Source organism: Gobius niger (genome assembly GCF_951799975.1).
Source record: "Gobius niger genome assembly, chromosome: 14".
Classification (NCBI taxonomy): domain Eukaryota; kingdom Metazoa; phylum Chordata; class Actinopteri; order Gobiiformes; family Gobiidae; genus Gobius; species Gobius niger.
This window is the reverse complement of record NC_136865.1, coordinates 11,172,664-11,199,470: the sequence shown is the minus strand read 5'-3', so window position 1 is coordinate 11,199,470 and position 26,807 is coordinate 11,172,664. Positions and strand designations below refer to the sequence as shown.

Sequence of the window (26,807 nt, the reverse complement as noted above, 5' to 3'; positions counted from 1 at the left end):
ACAAGCCAAAGTTATGAAACCCTCGGCGTGTCTGTCATCAAATACACACATGGGCTATTTTCTCACTGCATTCTTGGATTGTGGAATATATATTACTTTGAATAAGGTAAACAAAACAAGAATTTGGCCTCAAGAGAAGGCTACCGATGCAGTGTGTTGGATGGGGAACAAGCCTCATCTTTCTCGACTCAATTAGAAGCATTTCAGCCTCCTCATGCGTGAGTTTTCTGGCTCTTAGATTTTGCTAAATAACACAGAAGGAAATGTGCGGCATAAAGAAAAATGAGCTGATGATGCTTCTCTCAACCTTTTTAAACTACTACATTGTGTAGTTGTTATTGACATACACTATATTGATGTGAGCACATCTGAATTCAGTAGTTTGAATTCGGGTGCCTCCAGCGTACATTGGTGTATGAATGAGTGTGTGAATGGGTGACTGGTTCAAGGTAGAAAAGCGCTATATAAGTTGAGCCCAGTTACCGTTTATGTACTGGATGTTGTCTACAGACCTGCTGCTTTAAACGTGCATATTTCAGCTAGGGTTGTTCCGATCGTGATGGAGGATGAACATCACGATGGAGAGCCACCATCAAGGGCCATCCATCCTTTTTTTTTTCTTCCGCTTTATCCGGGGCCAGGTCGCGGGGTCGTAAAAGTTTTTGGAAGCTATCGGAGCAAGAACATCAATAACGGAGTCACTTGAAGAAGGAAGAGAGACAGTTTTTGGACAATGGACTTCTGATGAGCAGAGGCAGCGATGTCTTTAACAAGAAACATGTCTCTGTGGAGTCCAGCTTTGGAGATGGAGGTGAGCACCTTCACTCATGATTTTATTCGTAACAAGTGCACGTGTAGTTTTCCTCCCACTCCCATCTACTTTAATGCTGAATGAGTGGAATCTGTTGCGCGTCGATGGCGTGTTGGTCGGATAAAAGCGACCTGCCGTTCAGACTGAAGTCGCAAAAGATACAGTACGTATCAGATTTAGGACAAGTGGCCTGGGTCGCATCGGGTCGTTTCAGCCTGCAGTCTGAACATATGCATGATATTTGAAGTAGCCTGCCAGTGACGTGTTACTCTGTGAAAATACCATTAATTCTCAGCACGCACGCCCCAAACCCCCCACCCCCGATCCCATCGTCCATCACGATGATTCACTGTAAACATCATCGACTGCCAATTAAGGGAACATTGCCCATCCCTAATTTCAACACATTGCCATGTCATTTTGTCAGATTTGAATATTCTGGTCACCTTAGCAAATGTCTCTCGAGAAATGGGGAGTTTTTGGCCCCTGAAACTTTAAGTAATTAAGATTCAACATATGCCTGTTTCAAACAAGTGCACCGTTTCTTCCTGCAGGCTAGGACAGTGCTCCGCTCTGCTCTTTCCAGATTTTCTCCTCGAGACATTGGCGGCAATGGGACTTAATGACTGCATTATTCTCCAGGTGTCGTCTTATTAGTCTTTTGCATGTGCGCACAGCGACCGTCAGCACATCTCCATATTGCTCGGGATCCAAACTCCACCTGGTGCGACTCGCCTTGGGCTCAGCTTGTTGATTCAATGTCGAGGCGCCACTGTTTCCTCGTAGGCCGTCTAGCCGAGGTGTAAATGCTGCATTCATATTTCAGATGCCACAAGGTTGAACATTTTCGCTTCCATGTCGCTAAGAGCCTGCCTTGAGCGATCTGCTGCACGGCTGTCCAAGAGGAGACTCTCAATTAAAGCGGCCAGCCAGGGCAGCTTAAATAATGCAAAGTGCACTTGTTTAGGCCGCATGCTGAAAGCTGATATTTCTTGTCTTTGTGAAGGACATATGCCGTGTTCCCTCACTATGTGTCTTCAGTTCACATCGTAGAAAGTAAGATTATTATGTAATTTATTTTTATTTATCATAATTAATATACTGTGTATCTGGTAAGGGCTAATTTTTCATCACATTGGCCCCAATACCATGGCTGCCAAAAGAAAAGAATTGGCTCTTCGGTGAAACTGTGGAGAAATTAGGAGTCTCTTCCCTCGGGGGAAAGGTTATTTGTGAGGGGATTGTACCAGGGTCAGTTATAAAAGTGAAAATGCAATCTGAAGGCAGGACAAAAATGGAACGAAATGGAACGGGAGTTGAAAAGGGGAATGGAAGGAGGTTATAGGAGCTGTCGTTGATGTGTTGGTAATAAATAAAAAGTTTGGAGGATTTAAAGAAAAACAGAAAATCCACGGCTACTTTTGACCCTCTATTTCACACAATATACTTGAGTCTCATCTTGTACATTTCAGCCGTGCTCAGGGAGGCTCAGCAATGCCATGCACCACTCGCTTCTTCTGACTTTTCAACTCCAACATAATTCAGACATTTCTCTGTTGAGACAAGGACCAGTTCTCGCCAAGTAAAAGAAAAACTATTTCTGTGAGTCGCTTCTAAACAAGAGGTTCTTTATATTAGTTCTCGGACTTTAGGCCCCAGTATAATAGTTGAATTGATTTGTCTATAAAAGTCTGTTGAACGCAGTTTACCCAAGGTCTTCTCTGCGATATAGTGGGTCATGTATGACTTTTGAGCGGCTTTGTGTCTCCTGCTTGAGGTGTCGTGACAGTGCGACCTCCTCCTTATTTATTTGGTTCTGTGCGATTGGCACTTCTGTAGAAAGGATTGCACTGGATTAGCTTCTCCGCCTTCCCAACTGATCCCATCCATTTTGTGTAATCCAACTCAATTTAATTATGTTTATCGTTCCACCTCGCTGGTGCCGAGGAGCCGCGGCACACCTCCACCAAGATAAGCCCGGGGACTTTGTGCCTTTTACTGGCAGCGTCTGCTCAGCCTGTTGCTTCACAAGCAGATGGTAGAAGTCACCCCTGCGCGCCGTAAATAACATAGTATCCACCACGATATCATGCATCCCTCAAACATGGCTTCGACACAGAAATAGACATCCAGGGCAGAAGAACACAACCTCCATTTTTCCCGGGCTGTTGTAATGAGAATGTGTCGACTTTAGATGGCTGTCCTTTGATGTTTGAAGAATAAAACGGACCAGCATACATTGCGCTTCATTACTTCTGTGAGTCTAATCCTCGGTCTGTATCAACAGACACAATGAGGCCTATAAATAGCTTTATACAGAAGCGGGCAGAGAGGCCCAGCATTGCTAAGAGCATGGTGAAACCCATACCTTTTACTGCTAGTGCAGAGTAAATGGTACTTACTTTGAACATGACTATAACATTTATCTGCTCGGCCAAACTCCCACAGCATTTATGCTCCAGGAGCTGAAATCCTTTCAGAACAATGCCTTATAAAAACACATGCTTTTTGCAGATTAGCATTTAGCACGTGCTAAACTTGTTCAGAAGAGAACCTTCTTTTGAGATCCATTTACTGTGAAGATACTGTGAAGATGCACCAGTCCAACTACGTGTACTTTTATAGATGCTGTAAAGAAGCCAGCGAGAGCACAAAGTGGGGAATTACTCCCACACAGAATGACCATTACAGCTCCTAATTTATGTCAACCAAAAACTCACTCGACTTCCGAAACTTTACCTGTTTTAAATGTTTCATTCCCCTATAAAGCACTATGGAGATTTCGGCTGAATGGCAGCGCTGTAAAGATGATAGGAGGCTGGCGCTGTCGGATTGTATGCCTTAGTTCAAATCCCTCCGGAGCGGTTCACAATACGGCGCGACCAGGTTACCTTCTTGTGCCATTATCCGCCGTCATTTTGATGTCGAGGAAAAACCAGCGTGCCGGATCTGCGCCGTCCTTTCAGCCGCATTCATCTTCTCTGCCGCGTTAAGTATTAAATGTCCTGCACACCTTTTTGAAAAGTCGGCGTTGCAGGCATGAATGTTTAATGAGCGAAGGCGGTGGGATATCGCTAAATGAAAGTTAAGTGCATTTTCTGGGTTTTTGGAGCAAGGGAGAAGTTCTCCTGTAACGCGGCGGTGAAGAAGAGGGAGACGGATGCTCATTTACCACAGCGCCAGGAGACCCTTTTCTCAGTGTCCTGCAGGGCTGCCTGCTACCTGCACCGTCTCTATTTCAAGCAAAGCCTAATTGCGGTTTGAGTACTTTTTTCCCTCTTCCCTAAGGAGTTAAAATAATATATAAAAGTCTAGACATTTTTCGTACAAAATGATGTTCCAATTACCCGCCAGATGCCAGTGTGTTTTTCCTCACCTTGTTACCGCGTTTGCGCCTTTCTCTATTGTGTGTAAAACATTCATTAAGTCTCTCAGCAAAGCCATAAACAAGGGGTCAGATCGGGATATACGACCCTCATAACAAGCAGTTATCCCCTCTCCCCGCAGCAATTCAATAAATTCTGCTGCTGCCCTGAGTCTGACACCGCTGTGGCTCATACTTGCACCTTCGTGGCACCATTTGGCAGCTCTTCCTCTTGTTAAAGTTTGACCTAGGATTTGCCCATGAAGGCACTTGTTATAGGTCAACCTGTGAGTGGATTGCAGCGGTCTTGCTTGTTAGGCCGCCCGGCTCTGCTCTCTCTCTCTCTCTCTGGCCATCATTAGTGGACCGAGAATACTCCGAATGTCCGCCGAGTATACAAATGGATTTTTTCAGGGGATTTCCTCGACAAAATAAAGACCTTTGTGACAAGCAGCAAGGGACATGCAAAAGCAACCTTCAGCTTTTTAATGAAGACCGTTGAAACAAGTTGAAAGTCAAAATCGGAGGCTTTGAGAAATATACCGTGTGCCTTAACCCAGACGGTGAACACTATGAACAGCTGTCAGTGTCTGATTATAAGTTATTTGTGTTCCCCCCCATCCTCTACGTTTAACCCATCCTTCAGCCTGTGCCTTTGGGCGACATGTCACGGGTTGTGGGTGACTGGTGTGCAGCATCCAGGGATTCATCTTCCTTCATCGAGGAGGTCAGGCGAATATAGCAGAAGTATTCATCTAGAGCAGCAGTCCTGAATTAACATACAGGGAACGTACGGGGATAATTTATGATTACATGAGGATTTTTTTTTTTACCTTTATTAAATCCTATATTTTCACTGTGCTTTGAAAAAAAATGCACTGAATTGAATCCTGATATTACATTTTATTACATATTACATTTTGCCTCAAATAGATTAACGCCTGTATATTCAATTTGAACGATGTTGCCAATGCAGTGCTGTGTTTCTCCTCTTTGCTCAGTGCTTGACACTGAGCCGTGCGCAGACCTGGTTTAGTCCTGGTTTGGTGCAGGTTTAGTCCAGGTTCAAACCTTCTTGCTGCTAATGTTTTTAGAAAACTGTCGTGAAACAGCGGCTCTGTGCGCGCTTAACGATCACGCGTGCATATTTAATGAGATCATTAGGGTCTTCTCGGCTTTAAAACTTTAGCGAGCCGTATTTCAGTCATTCCTAAAAGGTGTCAGGAGCTGAAGGGCAGTTGTTGTCGCTCTGCTGCAGAGAAACAGACCACGCGACCGCTCGACTGAGGGGATTCACCGTTGGGTCCAAAGGTTCAGGTCTGGACGGGATGGCATGGGACCCCCCATTAGTGCATAAAAACATTGTCAAATCAAGTTAATATGCATTTAATCAGTCTGTTTTCAGTATTTTAATGGATTTCACAAATGATATGCTCTTTTACACTCAAAAACATACTAAAAACAGTATCATTTTTATTTTAATTTCATCTTGAAATCACCTGGGGACCCCCACTCAAGGCCTTACGACCCATGCTTTGGGAACCACTGATCTAGAGTGTGGGTTTGCGGTAATCGAACCCATAGCCTTGTATTGGTTGTGCAGGGGTCACACGGCAAACCATTTTTTTCCCTTTGACCGCGCCGCCAACAACACACTGCCCTCAGCCTTGAGGTAATTTTCCAAATGTAGAGCATGAATGAATGTATTTTTACACAACGCCCACTGCATTGCACCTACTGTACCTATTCCAAAAGAGGAGCCAGTAATGTTCCACCCACCATTAAGCAAGTAAGGAAGACGAAAAACATCGCGGCTTGCAGCAGCACTGTAGTGGCGTGTTACTTGTTTGATGGAAACACTGGCCTGACAGTATATTTTCATTTACTCAACAATGTATAAATAAATTAGGTTCAAATGTCCTCAGGAAAATGTGCCACCTATGCTTTTATTAAAACGCACTGCAGCTCTATACATTTCTGAGCTCATTATTGTTAACACCAGTTTTTCTTGACATTCCATTCTCTAGATTTTCTCCTTGCGCAGCATCTCTGTCACTTACACCCGACAAAACAAAAAAAAAAAGGAAAAAGAAAGAAAGTCTGTGTGCTACCGCAGCTATTTATCAGACTACTCATTGTTTGACAGGATCACATGTGTAACAGCTCAATTCTCCGCCGTCATAAGTAATGCATCCCTGGCGTAGACGATTATAATTACAAGCGAGCGCCCAGTCCGCACAGTCAATGCTCCTCAGCCGGACGTGTCAATGGGACGAGGTGAACGGATAGAAATCAGGTTTATAGATCTGTGGTTGACGGGCGCCCTACACCCCACCAGAGGGCCCCGGTTTTTAATTGCCGTCTGACCAGGCGCGCTCGCGTATGTGTGTGTGTGTGTGTGTGTGTGTGTGGAGATCGGTGGTGTTGATAAAGGGATGGAATGGCTTTCTTTTTCTCTGTGGTTGTTGTATTGACAGCTCCTCGTCCGGGAGGCGCTGATAAGGAGTCACGATCCACGGAGACAGCACTGGATTGCATTTCAGAGCCAGGATCCAGTGTGTGGTTTTTTGGAGTGTGGGTACGGACGCTGGCAGAGGTGTCGCTGTAATAGTAACATGACGTGCACAACAGAAAGAAAAAAACACGTGTGAAAATGGTTTGTGTTTGTTTACATGTGAAATTATTTCCCGTCTTAGCACAGAGTTTGATTAAACATTGCAACTAATTGTCACAAAAACTCACAGAGAGAATTCTTCTTTCACTTGTAAGGAGGTATTAGGCAAAATCAACTTTGTAGAGCTTTGAACCATGTTGCAAATAGAGATGCACCGATCCACCTTTTTTGCATCCGATACTGGGGGTTTGAGTTAGGGATGGTCCGATATGAGAATTTGATGCCGATACCGATATCCGATATTTGCTTCGCTGCTGTGGCCGATATCCGATATTTGCCGATATTTATTTCAACGTGAAAAATAAATAGAAAGGCTCAAATGTGGTAAAGTTTGCAAATTGCTCCATTACTGGAATGTCTTATGCTTATGCCTGGGACACATCTCACACACCAGGATGAAGCAAACAATCCCTTTTATTAGAAAAATATTTAAAAAGACCAAATGCAATGTTGGAGTGAAATGTAATTTGGATTTTGGCTAAATATTAACTCAGACCTACTTATTATTATACTTTCACCCATGTCCTCTATTTATGGGAAACACTGACACTGGGAATATGTTAGGCTACTATTGATTCTATTGTTTATTGAAACATGTAGCCTACCATGTTATTTAAGCTACATGTTTTAACTTTAAACAAATCTGATAAAGGACACACTGCTCTGTATGAAGCTTTGGAATTGCAGAAAAATAGTCACTTTAACAGCACCTTATACTGAACTAATGAGGCCAGACTGAAGATTTAGAGTTGGTTTAGAGCTGGCAAAAAGCAAACAGTAGATTTACAAGATTGGCATGAGCTTTGAACTGCATTGTCTTCAATGATAAATGCGCAAACGATCGCAAAAGCGTCTAATTAAATATGCGCGAAAATGCAACATAACGCCTCGTTTTCACGGGTCATTAACGTGACAAAAGTGGGCAGAGTAAACATGAATACAGACATTATCATCACTGTAGTTACACCTACATGACAGAAAGGTCATGTTTACGTGTCGTAGCCTTTAGCCTGTTAGCAGCTATGCTAGCGCTAACAAACAAAGTTATAAATCTGGCGTCAGGACGGAGAAACTTTTGCAACATTCACCTCAGATGTAGCAACAAATAATCCATCAGAAAATGATTCCTGTTAATCCTGACTCAGAATAATGTCCATGAGGCAGATTTAGTCCAGTTTGTTGCAGCAGCAACTTGTGTCTCTGCATCTCTGTGGTGTCCGAGTGTCTGCTCCACTTTGTTTAAACTTAGTAAAAACATATTCTCTTTTGGAGACGTGTGAATTTATACTGGAGGTTTTTTATTTTTAGGAGACACTGTTTATTTTAGATCATTTGAATAAACTGTTGGCCCAGTCAGGTCAGTTTAGCCCGTCTACACTGCTGCTGCATTCAGGTGCGCTACGACATTACGGTGCAGTAAATAATTAAAGGGGAAAAAAAAATATCGGCCGATATTTCCCAATATCGGACTGATACCGATATGTCAAAAATAGACAAATATCGGCCGATAATATCGGCGGCGCCGATATATCGGCCATCCCTAGTTTGAGTATCTGCCGATATTAACCAATACCAGACTTTCTTTAAAGAGCCTTTCTCTAAGTGAAAAAGTGAATGGTCCTTATTTTCATTTCAATCAAGTATTTTCTCATGATGTTACAGATCAATTATCAAATAGGCCTATATTAATAAACTAATGGAAAAACATTTAACAAGGATCACTGGATTTTTGATGCTATCCTTGGGACAGGCTATTTTACATTAACAGCTCACATGAGGTGATTTGATCATTACAAAATCTTTTATCAGTTATTCTTTAGCAGCATCCGCCGATTTTATTTTATTTGGCTACTTTAGGTATTTATCAGAGTTTCTGACTCAACCTTGATTAGTTGCCGTTAGCATTAGCATACGGCCGGTAGCATTAGTATGCTTTTGCTAGCCGCGCCATTTTGTGTAGCAATTAAAAATAAGTTTGCTGAGGTTAAAACTAACTTAGCTTCAAAATGAAATACAGCATGCCCATATTCACTTAGATTTAGGTGGTGAAAGTTGTGTTTTTAAAGTGGTGAGAGGCAAAACTGGTATCGGCTCAGTATTGGCTATTTGTAGCCGATACCCAATATCGTATTTTTCCCCGTATTGGCTCCCATATCCGATACCAGTATTGGATCGGTGCATCCCTAGCTACAAGGTTGTTCTCTCATCGAAAACATACCTGGGGCAATTACTGCTATTTTTATTGAAATAGCTGCACAGTGAAGGAGAGCAAGAGGAGGGCTGGGCGGGGCTTATGGTGACTCACTTGGTGGATCAGGAAGTGAAAATGCTGGATTTTTGCTGTTAAAGATCAATATTGTATCTTTCTAACAAACAAATTGTAAAATAGTGATACAGCTGTGTTTGACATTATAAGCACATACTGCACAATGCATAGTACCCCCTCTCTGTCACTTTAAGGTTTTGATACAAAAGTATGTTTAGAGTAATGATGTCATATTGGAGATGTATGCCCCATTGTAACTTCAGAGCTAAATTCATTAATTTACATTAGTAAATTTTTTTGATCGTTCAGAGAATCTAATAATACACTAAATAGTTGGACTCATACGCCAATACAATACAATAATGCCAAATTGTATTTTACAGTATGAGTATTATAGTTTGGTAAATATGAGATACTGCGAGAAATGTACAAGCAGGGCCGGGGGAACATAGTGAAACGCATGCGGCAAATGAAAATGCTCGCCGTGTAAGAGCATCGTATCTAACAATCAATAAGGAGAGAGTGTATTGATTTACAAAACACAAACACAGCGGACTGAGCTGTGTACAGGTCACCGTCTGGCCGCTGTCTTAGCACAACCCAAAATCGGGGCGGGACACAAATAGCAGACAGGAAACGCCACCCACCTCCGCGCTAATTGAATATACTGTCAGCGTCTAAAAGTTACCCGGCTTAATTAGGCTTTTGTTCACAGCTAATTGCAGAAAAGTGCTGATACTGCAGATGCTTTTCGGTAATTAAGCAGATTTCGTCAGTGGCTTTGTTCTGACTCTGCATTTATGACTTTCTTTCTTTATTGTCTAATCAGATGCGGTCACGTAAATGAGACGTTTCATATTTACTGACAAATATAAACAAATACGGTACTTCATTTTTATTGGCGTCTTTGCTTTGAGGTGAAAAAACAACTTACTTATTTGCTGGAAAGTGTCCATATTGTGGAGTGGGCAATGTCAAACCATTAGTTGTGTCACCAATCCACTGCAGATTGTAAATATTCTGGTTCAATACAACAGCGTGCACTATCATTATTGAACAGGGAAACGATCCTGCCCACCACATATTATGCAGCTTATTAGAGCATATCAAGTCGAGGACCAATAGAAGAAATACCGAGAAGGCACGGATCCAAGGGAGCCGCCAGCGCCACGCTCTCGCACGATCAATATGTGATGTGTAACAGAAGCTAAATGCCACGGCGCCTTGTGCACAGTGACATCCCTCCGCACACTTGACTCATCTCAGTCTCGGGCAGAGAGGCCGGACATCTGCTCCGCGTGTCATAGATCTGACCATTGAGAGCGACGTTAACCCCCGCGGGGCACAGCAAGGGCCCGCGCTCCGGGGATGTAATGGTGATTCCCGCGGAGAGGGAAGAGCGCAGCGTGCAGAGCCGCCGCTTCCCCCCCATCGCCTGCGCTCATAATGATTATTGCTTTGTTATCCACACGGCACGCCACCGGGACTGGTGTGAAATGAACAATGCGTATACGCGTTGAGATCAGAAAACACGGAGGCTGGAACAAATCAAAGCTGTCCTGTTCGTAGACAGGACGTAGCATTGTGCAGAGAATAACATCAGTCGAAGCAAAGTCAACTATGGAGCCAACGACTTGTCACCTATGCCTGTTTTAAAATGTTATTAGTGACATAAAAAGCATTGTGTCTATTAATTGATATTGTAACATTTGTAAGATTAAGATATTTCATTTCTGAGTTCTGACCAAAACAAGAGGTTAATACAAAGTGACGTTAACTATCTTCTCCAGGTCTTGGAGATATTAAGGAGCCATACTTGAACACTTCATTGCCATGGCAACACCCTGCACTTTTCTTGTCTTATTGGTCCTTTTTTTTTTCCTTTTTAAGCGAATATATTATATTCAAGTTGCTCTTCAAGTTGTTCAATTCCCCCCTGCTCCTTGGGCTTAATATAAGTAGTTAGGAATCCATGAACTTTCCTGATTAGTCCTAAATAATTCTATGTCTTGCGGCTTGTTTGTATTCATGAGTGGAATTACTACAGAGAGCCGGCAGCTTCAATGCACACAGATGTATTTTTAGAATGTATTTAGTCTATATTTACTTTGCAAAGTTGCGTCGTTTAACTGCACACGCCTGGCTAATGAAAAACGTATTTGAGGACATTGCGCAAGAGCTAATTTTAACTTCACAATGGTACTTTTGACGAGCGCTGAAACATTTCTTTTGTTCACATCTTGTGTCGGAGAAGGACCATGATATTTGGCGGCGTATTACATTTTGGAGAAACACACAGTATGCCATCATGAAAAATCCGTTTCTTTTTGTCAGCAGGTGACATTATTACAGCGTTGGCACAGCTTGGAAACGTCTCAGAAACAGCTTGTAGTTGCGCTTAAGGTGGAAAAAGAAGTCACCATTTCTTATGTGGTGAGTTTGCAATGGGAACGGAATAATATGTAAATGAGAACAGTGCTATAGTGAATCGCGTCGGACCAAAACGCACACAATGGTAAAGCGGAGGATGTGAGGGGCCGGAACTGAGGCAGGTACAGGAGGAAAAAAAAAATGTCTTTTGGCACCTGTGACATCTATAGCACTCAGTACTCGCTGTCTCTGCTAGATATTGTTGACAGAATAGACTATTGTACACGCTGTAAGGGGAAGAGAACTTGAGACCAGCCATGCCATTTGCAAAGATATCGTCAATTGGCTGCTCTAAACTACGACTGTACACCTCATTTGGCGTAGTTGGCAGGTTAGAGGGAAAGTTCCACCCTGACTCTGCTCATTCACTTCGGTGGAATCACATTACAACCCATGTTGATAATGCCTGACTTTGAATATCTTTGGAAATCTCTAGATTAACTTTTAATTTCGAATGTAAGCAACTGTTTCATAATACTAATACTAATGCAACTGTTTTTGATATTAAGAAAAAAAAGCTTAAAAAGAGGTAGCAAATTCATCCCTCCATCCATCCATTTTCTTCCGCTTTATCTGGGGGCCGGGGCTGTTCTGGGGGGACCCGAGGCGACACCAGAGACATAGTCGCACCAGCGTGTCCTGGGTCTTCCACGAGACCTTGTCCCACTAGGGCATGCCTGGAACACCTCCCGAGGGAGGCGACCAGGAGGCATCCGGAACAGATGCCCGAGCCACCTCAGCTGGCTCCTTTCAACGTGAAGGAGCAGCGACTCTACTCCGAGCTCCTCCTGGGTAACTGAGCTCCTCACCCGATCTTGAAGGGTGCGCCCAGCCACCCTGCGAAGGAAACTCATTTCGGCCGCTTTCATTCGCGATCTTGTCCTTTCGGTCATTACCCAAATCTCATGACCATAGGTGAGGGTGGGAACGTAGATCGATCGGTAAATCGAGAGCTTTGCCCCCAGACTCAGCTCCCTCTTTACCACGACGTTGTGGTGAATTCATACACATTAAACTTTTGTTTTAATTTGGAAAGCCAAACCTCCACTGTGCATGAGATTCTCTTTAGCCCCTTGGTCATTCATTTTTGTCAGGTAAAATGAAGAAGAAAACAACATGATATAACATTGCTTTGTTTAAATTCAAAATCATCCTGATATTTGTAGGGCGAGTCGTCTCATGATCGGAAGGTGGTTCGAATCCCAACTCCTGAAGATGCCCACTGTCGTTGTGTCTAGAGGTGGGCCATATCGTTATCGCGATAAAAAAAAATTGATTTCGCTGTCATTTTTAAAAATCATCGTTATAATTACGCTCAGCTCCATCAGAGCAGGATAAACACTGACTGTAGAACATGGGGACAGGTGCTTAAAAAGTAAAATGAAATGAAGGATGCTTGAGTAGCTCATATGTGCAAAGAAATAAGTATGCTGTAAAAAAAAAAAAAAAGGCGTAAAGCTGGAATTATTTGTCGATCGTCAATTATATCATCACATATATCATTATCGTGAGATTTCTTTTTGTATCATTGTATAGATTTTAGGCTATATCACCCTGCTCTAGTTGTGTCCTTGGGTAAGACACTTCACCCACCTTGCCTCCAGTGTCTCCGTACATTGGTGTATGAATCAACGTGTGAATGGGTGGCTGGTTCCTTGCTGTAAAGTGCTTTGGGCCTAATGAAGGTAGGAAAGCACTATATTAGTTGAGACCATTTGCCATAATGCCCAAGAAAGCCCCACCACACCTGACCTAGAACAACCGAAGCTCCTTTGAGGTCTTTTATTTTCCATTAGCTTGTAATCAGCGCATAGTAGATTCACTTTACATTGTTTCGGTCTCCTGTATTGTACTGTACTCGTGTCTCCCTGCTCCCCTTTTTCCCAACACAAATAAGCCCGTCGGCAATTACTGGCGTCTGCCTCATTATCATATTTATTTTAAGTATCTTATGACCCATTTCATTCCAACATGGCTTCCTCTGGTCATGATTGAGTAGTCGCGTATTTAAGGCCAACCTCCAGAGACGCCCCTGTGCATAACGGGAACATTACTATCAAGTGCAATCACCGGGCCTGTCCTTGTCCAAAGGAAAACTGCTAGTCCTAACTAAGCATTGTTTTAAGTTACATTGACTACATTATCAGAGTTAGAAAAAAGTGCTCCGTATAAAATGAAGCTTTCGATGAAGGAAATCCAACTCAAGCGATCAATGGTCTGTCATGTAAGCAATATGAGAAGGAATAGTGAATATGTTTGCCTGGCGGCGCGTGATACACTATATAGAGTCGCGCTCTTGATAGGAAAGGGCTTGCGGTATGCTGCCCTTTGTAACGTGACCACTGTAATGGACCACATCTGATGGACGGTTATGATTGCGCCAATGGAACAAGCAAGAATTCTGTCTTGATTGCCAGGTGCACACATCAAGACTAGAGTTAATGGCAGAATCTGTCACCACAGTGTTTACCGCGTCCACTGGCCTGGGACTGGTAATGGAAGATTAATAGCAGGCCGACGCTCCCCTCCCGCTCCAATCGCACTTATCGAATGGTTTCATGAGGATATGTTTCTTAGGTCTGGGCAATATTGATCGGCCACTTGTAAATTTATGGTTATGTTACTTCAATTTGCTCAAAGGCAGAAATGTTGTCTTTGCGGACGTCGTTCATTGACTTCCTGCAGGCAGTAGGTCTCAACCCGATCCCTGGAGACATGAACCCTCTCCTTTTGTGACAAGGGGAATGTCATTGCTGTTATATTATCCACCTAATTGACTCTGACCTTCACAATGCATTACATTTAGGAAATAGTTATCGATAAGAAAGGCTCGCTGGCGGGTTTAAGCATTGCACACACTCAGGAGTACTGTAAATATATCTCAAGTCGCACCTATTTTCATATTTTGGCTGGGGTGCGACTTATATATCAAAATATATCATTTCACATGTTGAGAGCCGCTAGAGGGCGCTCTAGGCTTGTGTACCAGGATCTGTTTACTCCTGTACCACTGAAAATTGAAAAAAATGGTAATCGAGCAGCAGAAAGAAAGTTTGTAGTGAGCGAGAAACTTGTGAGGGACTGGCGAAAAGTGTATGTTACTCTTACTGCATGAAGAAAACCAAAAAAGCTAAATGCCGGCTAAAAGCTAGATGGCCACAGCTAGAGGAATGTGTTCGCAAATGAGAGCTTGAACAACGTGTTACCGGGAGAGGTTTGTAAACGGTGCTGTTGCGCCTCCATGCCCAGGTAGTTGCCAAGGCTTGTTGAGACTTATAGTCCGGAAAACACGGTTGTTCTCTCATCAAAAACATACTTGGAGCTGTGTTTTGACCCACTCGCACATCTTTGAATCTTCTCCAGTGGCTATTCCTCTCATCGCCGTAGCAGCTCTCAAAAATTGCTTTCCTCACCTCTCGGTCTCTTCCTGAGCTTAATCCTGTCATCGCAAATGCTATAGATCACTACAACCACACGAGTTGTACAGACATTTTTAGGCCCGAGCGGCCTGCCGTCGCAAGGGCCTATTGTAATCGTAATCACAGCGCAGTGCGCGCAGCGCACTGAACCTAAGTGCGCGGAGCGCACAAAAACAGCGCGAAGCGCTGTCCCCATGTCAACCGTAAACTCACCGTGTAAAACAGTGAAGCCTACACCGGAGGTGTGGGCCCTTTATACTTATTATTGCATTAAAATGAATGGGGGTATATAGTGTGAATGGGGGTATATCGCGCTCGTCATCCACCCAGGAACCCCACGGATGCGTGCGGATCGTTGAAAGCTTTCCAAAAATGTATAATATGATATTGTCGCGAAAGCGACGATATTGTTTTTGTAAAAAATATTATTATTATTCTTTCTTTCTTCTTCTTCTTCTTCTTCTTCTTCTTCTTCTGCTCTTTGAGCAGGAATTTGACCCCCTGAACATTGTTGAAAACTCACCAAACTTTGCCCAAAATTCAGGTCCGGTGAAAAATTAATTTAAATGTGTGTTTTATATTGGGGAAATAAAAAAATCAAAATACATTACGCCAATGGGGGAGGGGCCAGCGTCAACTTTGTCGTAGAGCGAAGAGATTCGGTACAGACATTCGTCATGTGACGACAAACAAAAAATATTATTGTGGCCACGCCCCCTGACAAACCGGAAGTCCGCCATTTTGACAGGAAGTCCGGAGAATGCTGAGTCAGCGTTTTCGCTGACGTCGCATTTTAACGAACTCCTCCTAGGGCGTTTGACCAAATGAGCTCAAAATCGCTCCAGCTCATCTCGAGATGTGGGGCATCAAAAGTTATTCCAATTTTGTGCCAATATTCTACGGTTTGTTTGCGGCGAAGCCGCAATCTTTACGAAGAATTTTGCAATTCATCAAAAACTAATAATCGCTCCCATTCGCACAAACAAACTCCGATTAAAAATCGGAAATATACATTTTATTGACCTTTCACCCCTGGACGCAACACATGTGAAAAAGTGACAATGGGCGCAATAGCGCCCCCTCCAGGTACAGAAGAAAAAATGCATTATCGGAAAAAAATTAGTTTCTCGGAAATGGATGAAATTCGGTACACAAATAGTTGATGGCGTCCCGATCCAAAAAGCCAATGAGACGCCTATCGTACTTTGTACGGTGTTGCCATGGTGACGCCCGGGGCCCCCCATGTTATCCAATGGGGCTGACACATAAATCTCACATTATACAAAATTACAGCGCGTTAGCGCCCTCTGTCAGGAGCTTGTGGACAGCGGTCATGGAAATACGGCCCGTTAGGGCCGTCTGATACTAATTATGAAATTAAAAAGATTATGGGCGCGCTAGCGCCCTCTGCAGGCTGGAGCCATTATTCACATGGAGAGGCTAAAAATGTAGTTTTGATGTTTACTGACAAAGATTAATGGCACATCGGGGCAATAAAATGCAGTGTGGCGCCCTTTGGTGGGTTATGGCGCGGCAATAGAGGCGCTAAAGAAGGCACGGCCCGCGAGGGCCGTTCGATGCCGCTTGCGGCTTTAATTTTCTCTTCTTTTTCCTTTTATTGAAACAGCTGTACAGAGAAGGAGAGCAAGAGGAGGGGGAGTAGGAGGTATTTACAGAGATTGTGTTGAAATCAGGAAGTTAAACTACTGGATATTTTGTTTCCGCTGTTTTAGATCAATATTGCATTGGTAATAGACCGAAAGCAGCCACCAAAACAGGCTAGTTAATGTTTGTTTTATACAGAGAAATAAAACCCACTCACTGCATTGACTTCTTGACCGCATTGTGCTCTTTTTGTAGCAGAGAACTAAGTGGACATTATATTGAAGTGTAATGGACTAAAATGACCTCCACTCTCACCTGCTTCTTCATATGGGAACACATTTATCACATTTGAAAAGCAGCACTTATTTTATACTGCATTTGACTCTGACAGCCTTTGCTTTATTACTTTTTGGAGCCAATACATTTCAAAATGGCTCCAGTTTCAAAATGTCTGTCATTATTCTCTTTTCATGCATAGGTGAAACTTTTTGTAGTTCAAGGCAGACTATGTTGAATGTGATTGGCCCGTCATTCCTTCAGAGCGAGATGGAAACTGATTTGAATGATCTAGCACAGGTGTCTGCAACCTTCAACATCAACGAGCCCTTTTGGACCATTTCAAACCAAAAGAAAGACTCAAAGATTCTGGGCACCACACTAGTTTTAACGTTCAAACGAGCCAACTAACTGATTAATGTTATTGTTGATCTGTTTAGGAAATACATTGGCTCATTTACTGAAAGCGGCTGATGAATGAGGGTGCCACACAAGCAGATATACGCAGATAGGGACTTAAAAAAAGGACTGATCTGTGAGAACACGCAGACAGAGGCTGTTCCACAGTTTAGGCGCTGCAACACTAAGGGAACCATTGCCCCACTGTTTGTACCGGGACCTGGGCACATCCAGAACCATTTGATTGGAGGACCGGAACACTCTGCTGATAAATAAGTGAAGTACAAGTTTAAAATGGAATAAATAAAAAGGTGCTTCATTTTGCAGTCACTGACTTCAGCAGCAAATAGCAACATGTACATGCATGCACTTTAGCAATTGACATAGATTCTATTATCACCTGCCCACAGTAAGGCGTTTTTCGCACTGGCTTTCATACCGTCATTTAAATGAATGTTTTTTTCTCCACAAGTCCTTTGCAAACTCATTCTATTACTTCCCATCGTCTCAGTGCAGGGACCCAGATGTTATGCACACAGCACCGGGCGACGTCTTTATTGTGAAGCCCCTCTCAAACCTGAACTGGCGGGACTTAATGACAACAGTGGACAGCTGCCGCGTATATTTCCATCGCCGAGCTGCCATCCTAATGATGTGGAGTGGGCGGTGATGCAGCCAGGCATTACACGCAGCGCTGCCACGGTGTGAACAGATTTTTCGTTTCAGATGACATAAAGCCACGTCTTCTATGTGTTACACCGTGAACTGTCAGGCCCGAGAGTCTGCGTACCCTTCACACTTTTCTTGTTTTTTCCCTCATTTCACTCCCTTATTTGCTCATATGTCTCAGGTCGCCGCTCTGACTTTGGCAATGCTGTCAAAGATTACTGTCAGACAATAGTGGCAGAACTGGGCTGAGATAAAAGACAGGCCAAGAGAACAATGTGTTTCAAAGCCACACTGTGATTACAGTCTCTGTATGTGAGTGTGAATTTAGCAATGTTAGGAAGGTCTCCACAGCGTGCATTCACACTTACCAACCTGTCCATCACTGAGGAAGAGGTTTCTCTTTCTCATCTCTGCCTCAAACTGTACACCTCAACGGATGCTGCAAGATGCAAGCATCAGCATCAGCCATTAGCCATATATGCAATGTTAGCATGTAACAAAGTGTGGTAAACATGCAAGTACATTGTAATATATTAGCACTAAAGCCGGGGTGCTATTTACGGTCACAACCAACCTTTTATGAATCAACTACTGAAAAGGTAGTCAACAAATGTATTAGCATTTAGTATCATTAAATATCTAGACTAAACATATTCTTAAAGGGACTATACGGAGTTTAAAAATGTTAAAATTAAGTATTTTCCTCCCCCTACATGTTTCAACAATGTCCTAATGTGTAGAATGAGCTCAGACATATTCACCACAACTACCTCTGAAATCATGCACTGTCACTCAAAAAGGTGTTAATTCGGGTCCGAAATGCCGTCATGCACAAGCTTTATATAGAAGGTGTATGACCTGAGGTGGCAGTAGTGAGTATAAAATGGCTAACTTGCATCTAGCCCCTTTAAGAGTATGTAAAATAATGTAAAATTACTCTTAAAGCAAAATATAAGTAATACAACTGAAGTGAAATGTAGTACCATGATCTAACCATCATGATTCAGATGTTTTCAGAATATTCTTTCTAAATAGCTCTGAATACAGGTCTGTTGTATGTTCATTTGTGCATTGGTGGACACTAGTGTTTAGTTTGTTTACTTCTCGATTGCTCTCACGATGTGGCTCTGACATTGACATGGCCGACCCTGTCAAACATTACTGCCAGACAAAAGTGATCGGGCGAGAGGGAAGGACACAATGAGGAATAATTACTCGGCGGGCCTGTGTTTTGGAATGCGTGATAATTACAGTGTCTTTGCTTTTGCTCGTCTTTAGCCGTGCTGTTTTCACGGAGCCGCTTGTTTGTCTGGAGTGGGTGTTGACACGCAGGAAAATATGGTTAACATGTCTCATGTGACACTTCAATTTCCTCTCTGTCAGTCAGTGCAGCTGCAGCACTGCTCTCCCCTCGCTGACTGACAACAAGAGAAACATCTAGCTCTTGGTCTAAGTGTAATCACACACGGAGGCTTCTTTTTATAGCCTTATAAGAACATATATGAAAGATATATTTGCCTTAATGAAGCTGTGAACTTGACTGCTGAATGCTAAATTCTGGATTATGACTTAAACATATTCTTAGTAATAGTTTTATTTATTAGAGATTCCACTTGCTGAACCAAAACAAATCATTACTCCTTCTTCCTTTGGCAGATAATTTATTTTATTTTATTTATTTAGAGCTTGGTTAGATAGATAGATAGATAGATAGATAGATAGATAGATAGATAGATAGATAGATAGATAGATAGATAGATAGATAGATAGATAGATAGATTATTCATCATTGCTCATTTACTTGCCCATTTTATTTCGCTATGTTCTATTTCTCACCGCTCACCAAAATGTAACCTTTTTCTCAGTGTAAAAAATTTGCCCTTATGATTTATGTCACCGGCGTTGGTTGTAAAATAAAAAATAAAATGACATTCCCTGAAAATGGATTTTGTTTACAGTAAATCCTGTCCACCGGTGGCACAGGGGTGACGGCTCCCGGGCCCACGTTCGCTGCCGCGGCCTCGGGGAGACTGTCATAAAGAAAGGCGCGTCCTGGAGAGTCGGCCCCGCGGCATTGCTGAGTCGACAGCCCGCTGTGTCCTAGAGTAGTCCATTAGCTCTACCTGCCCCCTTTCTCCACAGGATCCCCACAGCACTAAATGAAGGCAGGCATATTTTCATCTTCCTGACAGGCTGGCTGCCGGTGGAGCCAGGGGAGATGGAGGTCGGTGTCAGCCCCGGCATTCTGTCGGCAGCCATGGCCCAGATGCTGCCGCGCTGACCACGATAGATCACTCATACTGTTTTTTTTTTTTTAGCAACACAAATTTCATTATCGCTCCGTGGGGACACTACACGCACATTGCATTGGAATGAAAGCAGTTTCAATAGAGATATTCTGTCGATCACACCCTCCATTTTATGCTTTCGAATCAAGAACCTATAGCGAGAATGCCTTTTCCCATTCATAAACATCCTTGCATGTCTTTCAGGGCTTCATTCCTGGTGTCGGTGACCTCAGCCTCCTTCTTCTTATGTCAATCGACCCTTTGTAGGTCTTCAGAATATTTGCACAACCTACTACTAATTCTACGCTTGTATCTGCAAACATTTCTCTCCAACGCCGTGCTTTAAAATATCAAGATGAACCAGTCTGTTAAAAAATAAAAAATCAAGCAAGATAACGACCCAAGGCAGCGGTCGTTAAGTGGTCCCCTATTGCTTTACACAAATGAAATAAAAGCAAGTATCTATCGCATAGCGTTAGATTTGTATTGCCGCTGCTTTTTACAACCACCGGAAGGCTCATATGACTGCCTTGTTCAATTAAGCTAATTAGCCTTCATGTGCTGTTTCGAGCCATATTGGCGCGCATCTGCAGTATCTAGGCAACACCAAAAAAACTGCACTGATGTGAGCAAACCACCAACAGTACCCGGGCTGTTGCTTGTTCCTTTGCAGCATCTCCCCAGGAAACATCAATGTAAACTGGAATAAACCCTACTTTGAAATACCCCAGAACACAACACTATCTTTATGTCCGCGCGCCCGTGAGCCGACTGAAAAATATCTATCGACAGACTTTTCCTCTCAGTTTGCCTAATCAATTAATCATTAAAGGCTCGTTCTAAGTGCAATTCCACCTGGCGCTTCTAACGCGGCGGTAGGTTCCTTTTAGTCCCTTTGACTCCTGTGTGCTGTTTTATGGTGGGCTGTTAAATGCTCCTCTGTGGGCCGGGGGTGTAGCAGCTTTGACAGTAGGACTGGGCTATAAGACTATGGACGACGGTGTATTCAGGCCGTGTGGATCTCCAGTGCACATAAATAAGTCATGTCAAACATAAGGTTTTATATTAGCCATAGCGTGTGTCCTGTAGACCTGCCAGCCATTTTAGTCAATGTACATCTGTGCCCATGTCTATTTGTAGATTTTGACACTACAATTGTCATTTTAACAGCTTGTTGAAAGAGTCACTGACTGCTTTTTGTATTATGTGATTTTTATTTATTTTTGTTCAATCGATGTAGCTTTGTCTGCAGTAGTGGAAGTCTGTCTAACATTCTGGATCCTCTTGAAGGATTATTTGGAGTATTTTGAGCTTCTCTTTTGCACCTCTGTGGCAGGTGCTATAAATGTCGTTGGAAATTCTTCTAATGTAGAACGTGTTGGTTAGGTTTCATCTGTCAGACGGTAGGACTTGATTGAACTGGAGCTTTTGGAGGTGTTGCCTTAAAGGGACTATACAGAGTTTACAACTGTGTATTTTCCTCCCCCTACAGGTTCCAGCCATGTCCTAGTGTATAGAGTGAGCCCAGACTTGTTCACCACTCAAAAAGTTGTAACTTCGGGTCCGAATTGTCTTAATATAGAACCTGCTGTTACACGTAAGACCTGAGGTGGCAGTAGTGAGTATAAAAATGACCAACTTGGATCTTGTCCCTTTAAAGGTGCATTATGCAACTTTTTTATGAAACAAAAAGTTGATATTTGCGTGCATTTGACCTTGTAGTGGCTGTATGAGTGGTTACCATGGCGCCTTTACCTCCCATCACAGTGGACTCGATCCGGGATCAATCGTTTCGAAGGTTTTCACTGCTGCCTCTCACCAGAAAACCTACAAAACAGTTGATTCTAGAGCATTGCAGAGGCCACTGTGATCAAAAGAAAATGGCCATGCTGACCACTCATACAGTCGCTTGGTCACTACAAGGTCAAATACGGGCAAATATAAACTTTTTTTTCCACATAAAAAGTTGCATAATGCACCTTTAAGGAGCGTAGCGTGCGATGACTTCCTCGAGCTCAACGACCCCTGTGTCCGTAAGATATGTCTCTCTTTAGGCACCATTCAAGCACCCGACTCCGGATTTTAATTTATTGATTGTGGGCCAGGCGGATTATGAAAAGTGATGAGGGAGGGGTCGGGTTCGTGAATGTCATGCACGAGGGGGAAAACACTCCGACAGTCATCTGACAAGAAACGATAAATAAAATAAAATAAAATAAAACATAAACTGCAAACTTTGTCTTGCCGCAAGATCTGCCAGATGTCATTGTTTCACAAAGCGCGAGTCAGTCTGTGATACAATTGTCACAAGCGATGCTAATAGACACACTGAATGTTGTTTGGTAACTCTGGAAAATGATCATTGCCTTCCATGACGCCGTTCAAATTTTATTGCCACGAAATCTGAAAAATAGATCGTGCCTTTCCACTAATAACTAGACTCTGCAGCGCTAAACTCCCTCCACATCGTTTCTACTCGGCTAAGCATTGTTTTTTTTTTCTTTCTTTTGCACATTTTATTCCTGCACATCGAGTTAAACGAACCATCTGCCTCCAATATATCTCTCTGCCTCTGAGAAATGTTCACAGAAAACACTAACTCCAATCTGCCAGAATGAACGCTACTCCCCAACCGCAGCCATACTTCTTGTATTTATGTGCTTTTTTTGAATCCGGTGATTTGAGCAGCCTTTAGAGGAGTGTGGAGGAGTCGGTGCAGCGCCTCCACCTCAAACCACGGCCGCCTGAACAAAGCCAACCACCCACTCAAGTTAGGCGTGCATTTAAATCTCCAACTTTTGCCAAGAGGTCCAAGTCAGAAGGTGAAAAAGACTATTGGAAAGACATCTGTTTGCTGTTTGGGTGCTGAGCGCAAACCTACTGGGACGCCACACTCCAGTGCTTCTGCTAATATATTATGTCTAATTACGTGTACAGCGTCTATGGTGAAAAAGCGTTAATTATCTTGTTCCATAATGCATCTGTATGTACACACATTTATTACTTGCCAACTCCAGCGTTGTTGTGAATATGATCTCGAGAGTCATTTCGCAGTGCGTGTATTCAAGGCGGGTTAACGCTTCACAATCTGGCACAGAAAGTCAAGAAAAGACTCCTAAAGGTTCCTAAGGGGGCTCTATGAGGAGGACGGTGGGGGAAAAAAATCACACTTTAAGTTTGGAATATTAAGTGTGAAAAGGATAGTAATGATGAAGTCATGGGGCCAGATCTTGTGGCGGCGCACGGGGCGGCGCAGGCTCTTGGCGAATTATTTTCCGAGTGGCGGCGCTATATGTGCCATTCGCCTCCGCCACCTGTGAGGGGGCGTCACAAGAGGAGGTGACTGCACTGATGGAAACAGGGCTGACATTCACTTCCTCGTTTACATTGCGCTGTCTTGCGTTCTTTCTTAAGCCTTAGGCTCTCACAGGTCAAACTAAAAACTTTATTTACCCCATCGTGAGCTAAACGATGTTCACGTCTCGAGAGAAAAAGCGCTACAGTGTCCGCTGTGGCGCGGATCGGCCCGCGCTTGGCGTGAACGCGAAGCAAAACAAAAGCACATGTTCACCCCCCACTCCTACACAACCACTCTCCTGGACGCGGAGTCGATCTGGTGTCAATCTGTGTCTCCACCCACTTAAATGCGCTAAGTCTGGAGTGGCAAGATCACAAAGTGCCCTCCTACTGAGCGCAAAATGTCACGCTATCGTCTCCGTTTTGATGCACAAGATCGGGCCCATGGTGTTTGAAGAATGTTGTGTACGCACCTAAGTAAAATGGATCTAGTGGGGCCAGATTCAGATTTGAAGCCTATTGGGAAACCATAGAAACGCAAAAACAGGAAGGGAAAAGAAAGAGTTTAATCTCACTCATGTTCGTTCTTTCAATTTCTGTCAGTATAGCAGTCCCTCCAGGATTTCGTGGCCATTTTCCATGATTGTTGCTGGGATTTTTCCTAAAGTTGCGCCAAGAAGTTGCAATTTTTTCTGCTTCTTCCTAAAGAGACTCTAGGGAATAAGGAAATACTTAAAAATACTTTTTTGAACAGTTGTATCATCTAAAAAACAGAACCATGTACCATTAATATTATCTGCAATTTTATCACAATAAGATTGCATGATTTTGGCCCATACAGCTGATGGCCGCGGCCCATAGAAATGAATGTAGTGGCGAGAGACGTGTGCTCCATCGCATGCTCTTTGTTTACTTCTCAGTCTAGCTAAGGTGCTCGGTAGATCGTGGATGTACATGAAAATATCAGCGTTTATGATGCAGCCACCGTATAGGACTATTGTTTTGTTCTCCATTAGCATTGCATTAGCCGCAGCGCTAATCACTCCATTCAGAGTCCCGCGCTGACGCTGCTACACACTCTGATGCGCTGATCACAGAAACTCCCTCACCTCCGGATTCACACGTCTCTGCCTCCACAGAGATGAAGGTGAGCAGCGTTTGTGCAGCTTGTAAAGAGTCGAGTGCAGCTCAGTTTGGACCTTTTAGAACCTAAAAGGAGGCTTATGTTCGGGAATGTTTTGGATAAAGATAAGAACTGATCTCATAAGCACTGACTAAAACACAGTAAGATGTAATTAGCAATAAATGATTTAGGCTATTTACAAGAAATATTCAGTATAAGCTTATTGTAAATTATATAAATGGCCATGTGGACTATTTAATTGTATTTCAAATTATTATTAAAGGGACTATATGGACTTTAAAAATGTTAAAATTATGTATTTTCCTCCCCCTACATGTTCCAGCAATGTCCTAATGTGTAAAATGAGCCCAGACCTGTTCACCACAACTGCCTCTAAAATCCTGCACTGTCACTCAAAAAGGTGCCGTCGTGCACGAGCTTAATATAGAAGGTGCAGTTACACACATGACCTGATGTGGCAGTAGTGAGTATAAAATGTCAAACTTGCATCTAGCCCCTTTAAGGACTTAAAAGCAAGTAATACTTTAATAAGTCAGCTGTAAATATTTCATGTGCAACAACATTGTCTCGGTTTAGGCTATATTTTAGTTACATGCGACAAAACGGTGTTAACGGTAAATGGGGAGAGAAAAAAACGAAATAATATCGAAATCGCAATATTGATCGAAAAGATTTTTGCTTGATTTTGCATTAATAGTTCACTCAATCAATCAAAGTGTACTTCTATAGCACTTTAAAACAACACTTGGCAGACCAAAGCGCATTTCATCTATCTAACTTATCTATCTAATATACACATCTTGTATATCTAACTTATTAAGTTAGGCATCTTGGCAATCTGCAGCGTGGTCAGGTATCCAAGGAAATCATAATGAGAGTTCATCCCAAAGCTCTTAACTTCCTCATTAAGTGGATCATAAAAGCCCCGACTGTCTTGTTATAATTACAGTTTTTTATTTTTTATGATGCAATGCAGAATTGGAATTCATTACTTTCGAATGTTTTTGTCCGACTATACAAACCTTGTTGAGAAAGAACTTTCTGACTGCATATTTTTACTCAAACCCATTAACCCCAACAAAGATAAGCATCAGTGAGGAGAACCTCGACCTTTCAGTACTATATTCCCTTTGCTTCACTCTCTAACACCAAATTGTCATAACCCTTATCCTGATTTACTTTTATACTTTTTTTTTAATACCATATATCTTATTATTTGTTCACTTGATATTGTCACTTTGGAATATCTTTAAAAAGTTGCCACCTTTGACAGTGCTGTCATTCTATTTTCACCCAACTTTTTCTATACTTTCTATGCGTCACCCTCTAGCCTTGTCCACTTGCTGGTTTATTTCCTCCCCATCTCCCATTTGTTTGGATTTTTGAAGTTAGAGGGGACGCAGGTGCTCCTAGCTCCAGTACGATCCCCTCTGGTGTGCAGTCGATAATGAGACTGGGAGAGCGGCATGAATAAGTCTGTGAACTCTTTCTCATTTCCTTAATCTCTACCCGCGGGCTAGTCCGGTAACGCCGAGTCATTATATTCCATCAGTTTGCCGGCTACTTGATCACACGTATCGCCTCCCACGAGGTAGGATAAGGCCAGCATGAAAGATCTAAATGGGAAAAAACACACTCAGTAATTCAATATCTTTAATAAAGTCAGCGACTAAATCCTCTTGTTAAAACCCATGTCGAAAGATTAATTGCGGCATTACCTTGCATCTTTTCAAGCCCAGACGTGACCTCAAGCAACCTGACCGACTGGGCAGGACGAGCGCACCCCCAACACAAAGGCGAGTATTGTTTCACTGCGGAGCTGGCAAAGGCCTCGCTCTCCACTTTGTCGACGTCGTCCACTTTCTTAATATCCCCACTTTCGATCTTGTAGATGCTTGAAAGTCCACTTCGAGCCAGCAAACGGACTGAGCGACATTATCAGCAGAGCCCCAAGGCTAAGCAAGAGGAGATTGATTTAATCACTTCCAAAAGAGGCCGAATATTGAGACGCAAGGCCTCTCCTTGACAACTGCGTAAAAAGGTTAATAAGATATGGGGACCTTACTGGCTCAAATCTGCACTATCAATGTAGGTTTATTTTTTAGAAATGTCTGGAGATGAGGTGATCAATAAGGCTGCATGGCTTGGACTGTAAAGAGATGAAA

At 42.9% G+C, this 26,807-nt stretch overlaps 1 protein-coding gene across 3 annotated transcripts in view; it reads left to right on the top strand.

Moving 5' to 3' along the window:
- khdrbs3 (KH domain containing, RNA binding, signal transduction associated 3) overlaps positions 1 to 26,807 on the top strand; it is a 157,846-nt gene that overhangs the window by 11,064 nt on the left and 119,975 nt on the right. The gene's annotated exons all lie outside the window — the stretch shown is intronic.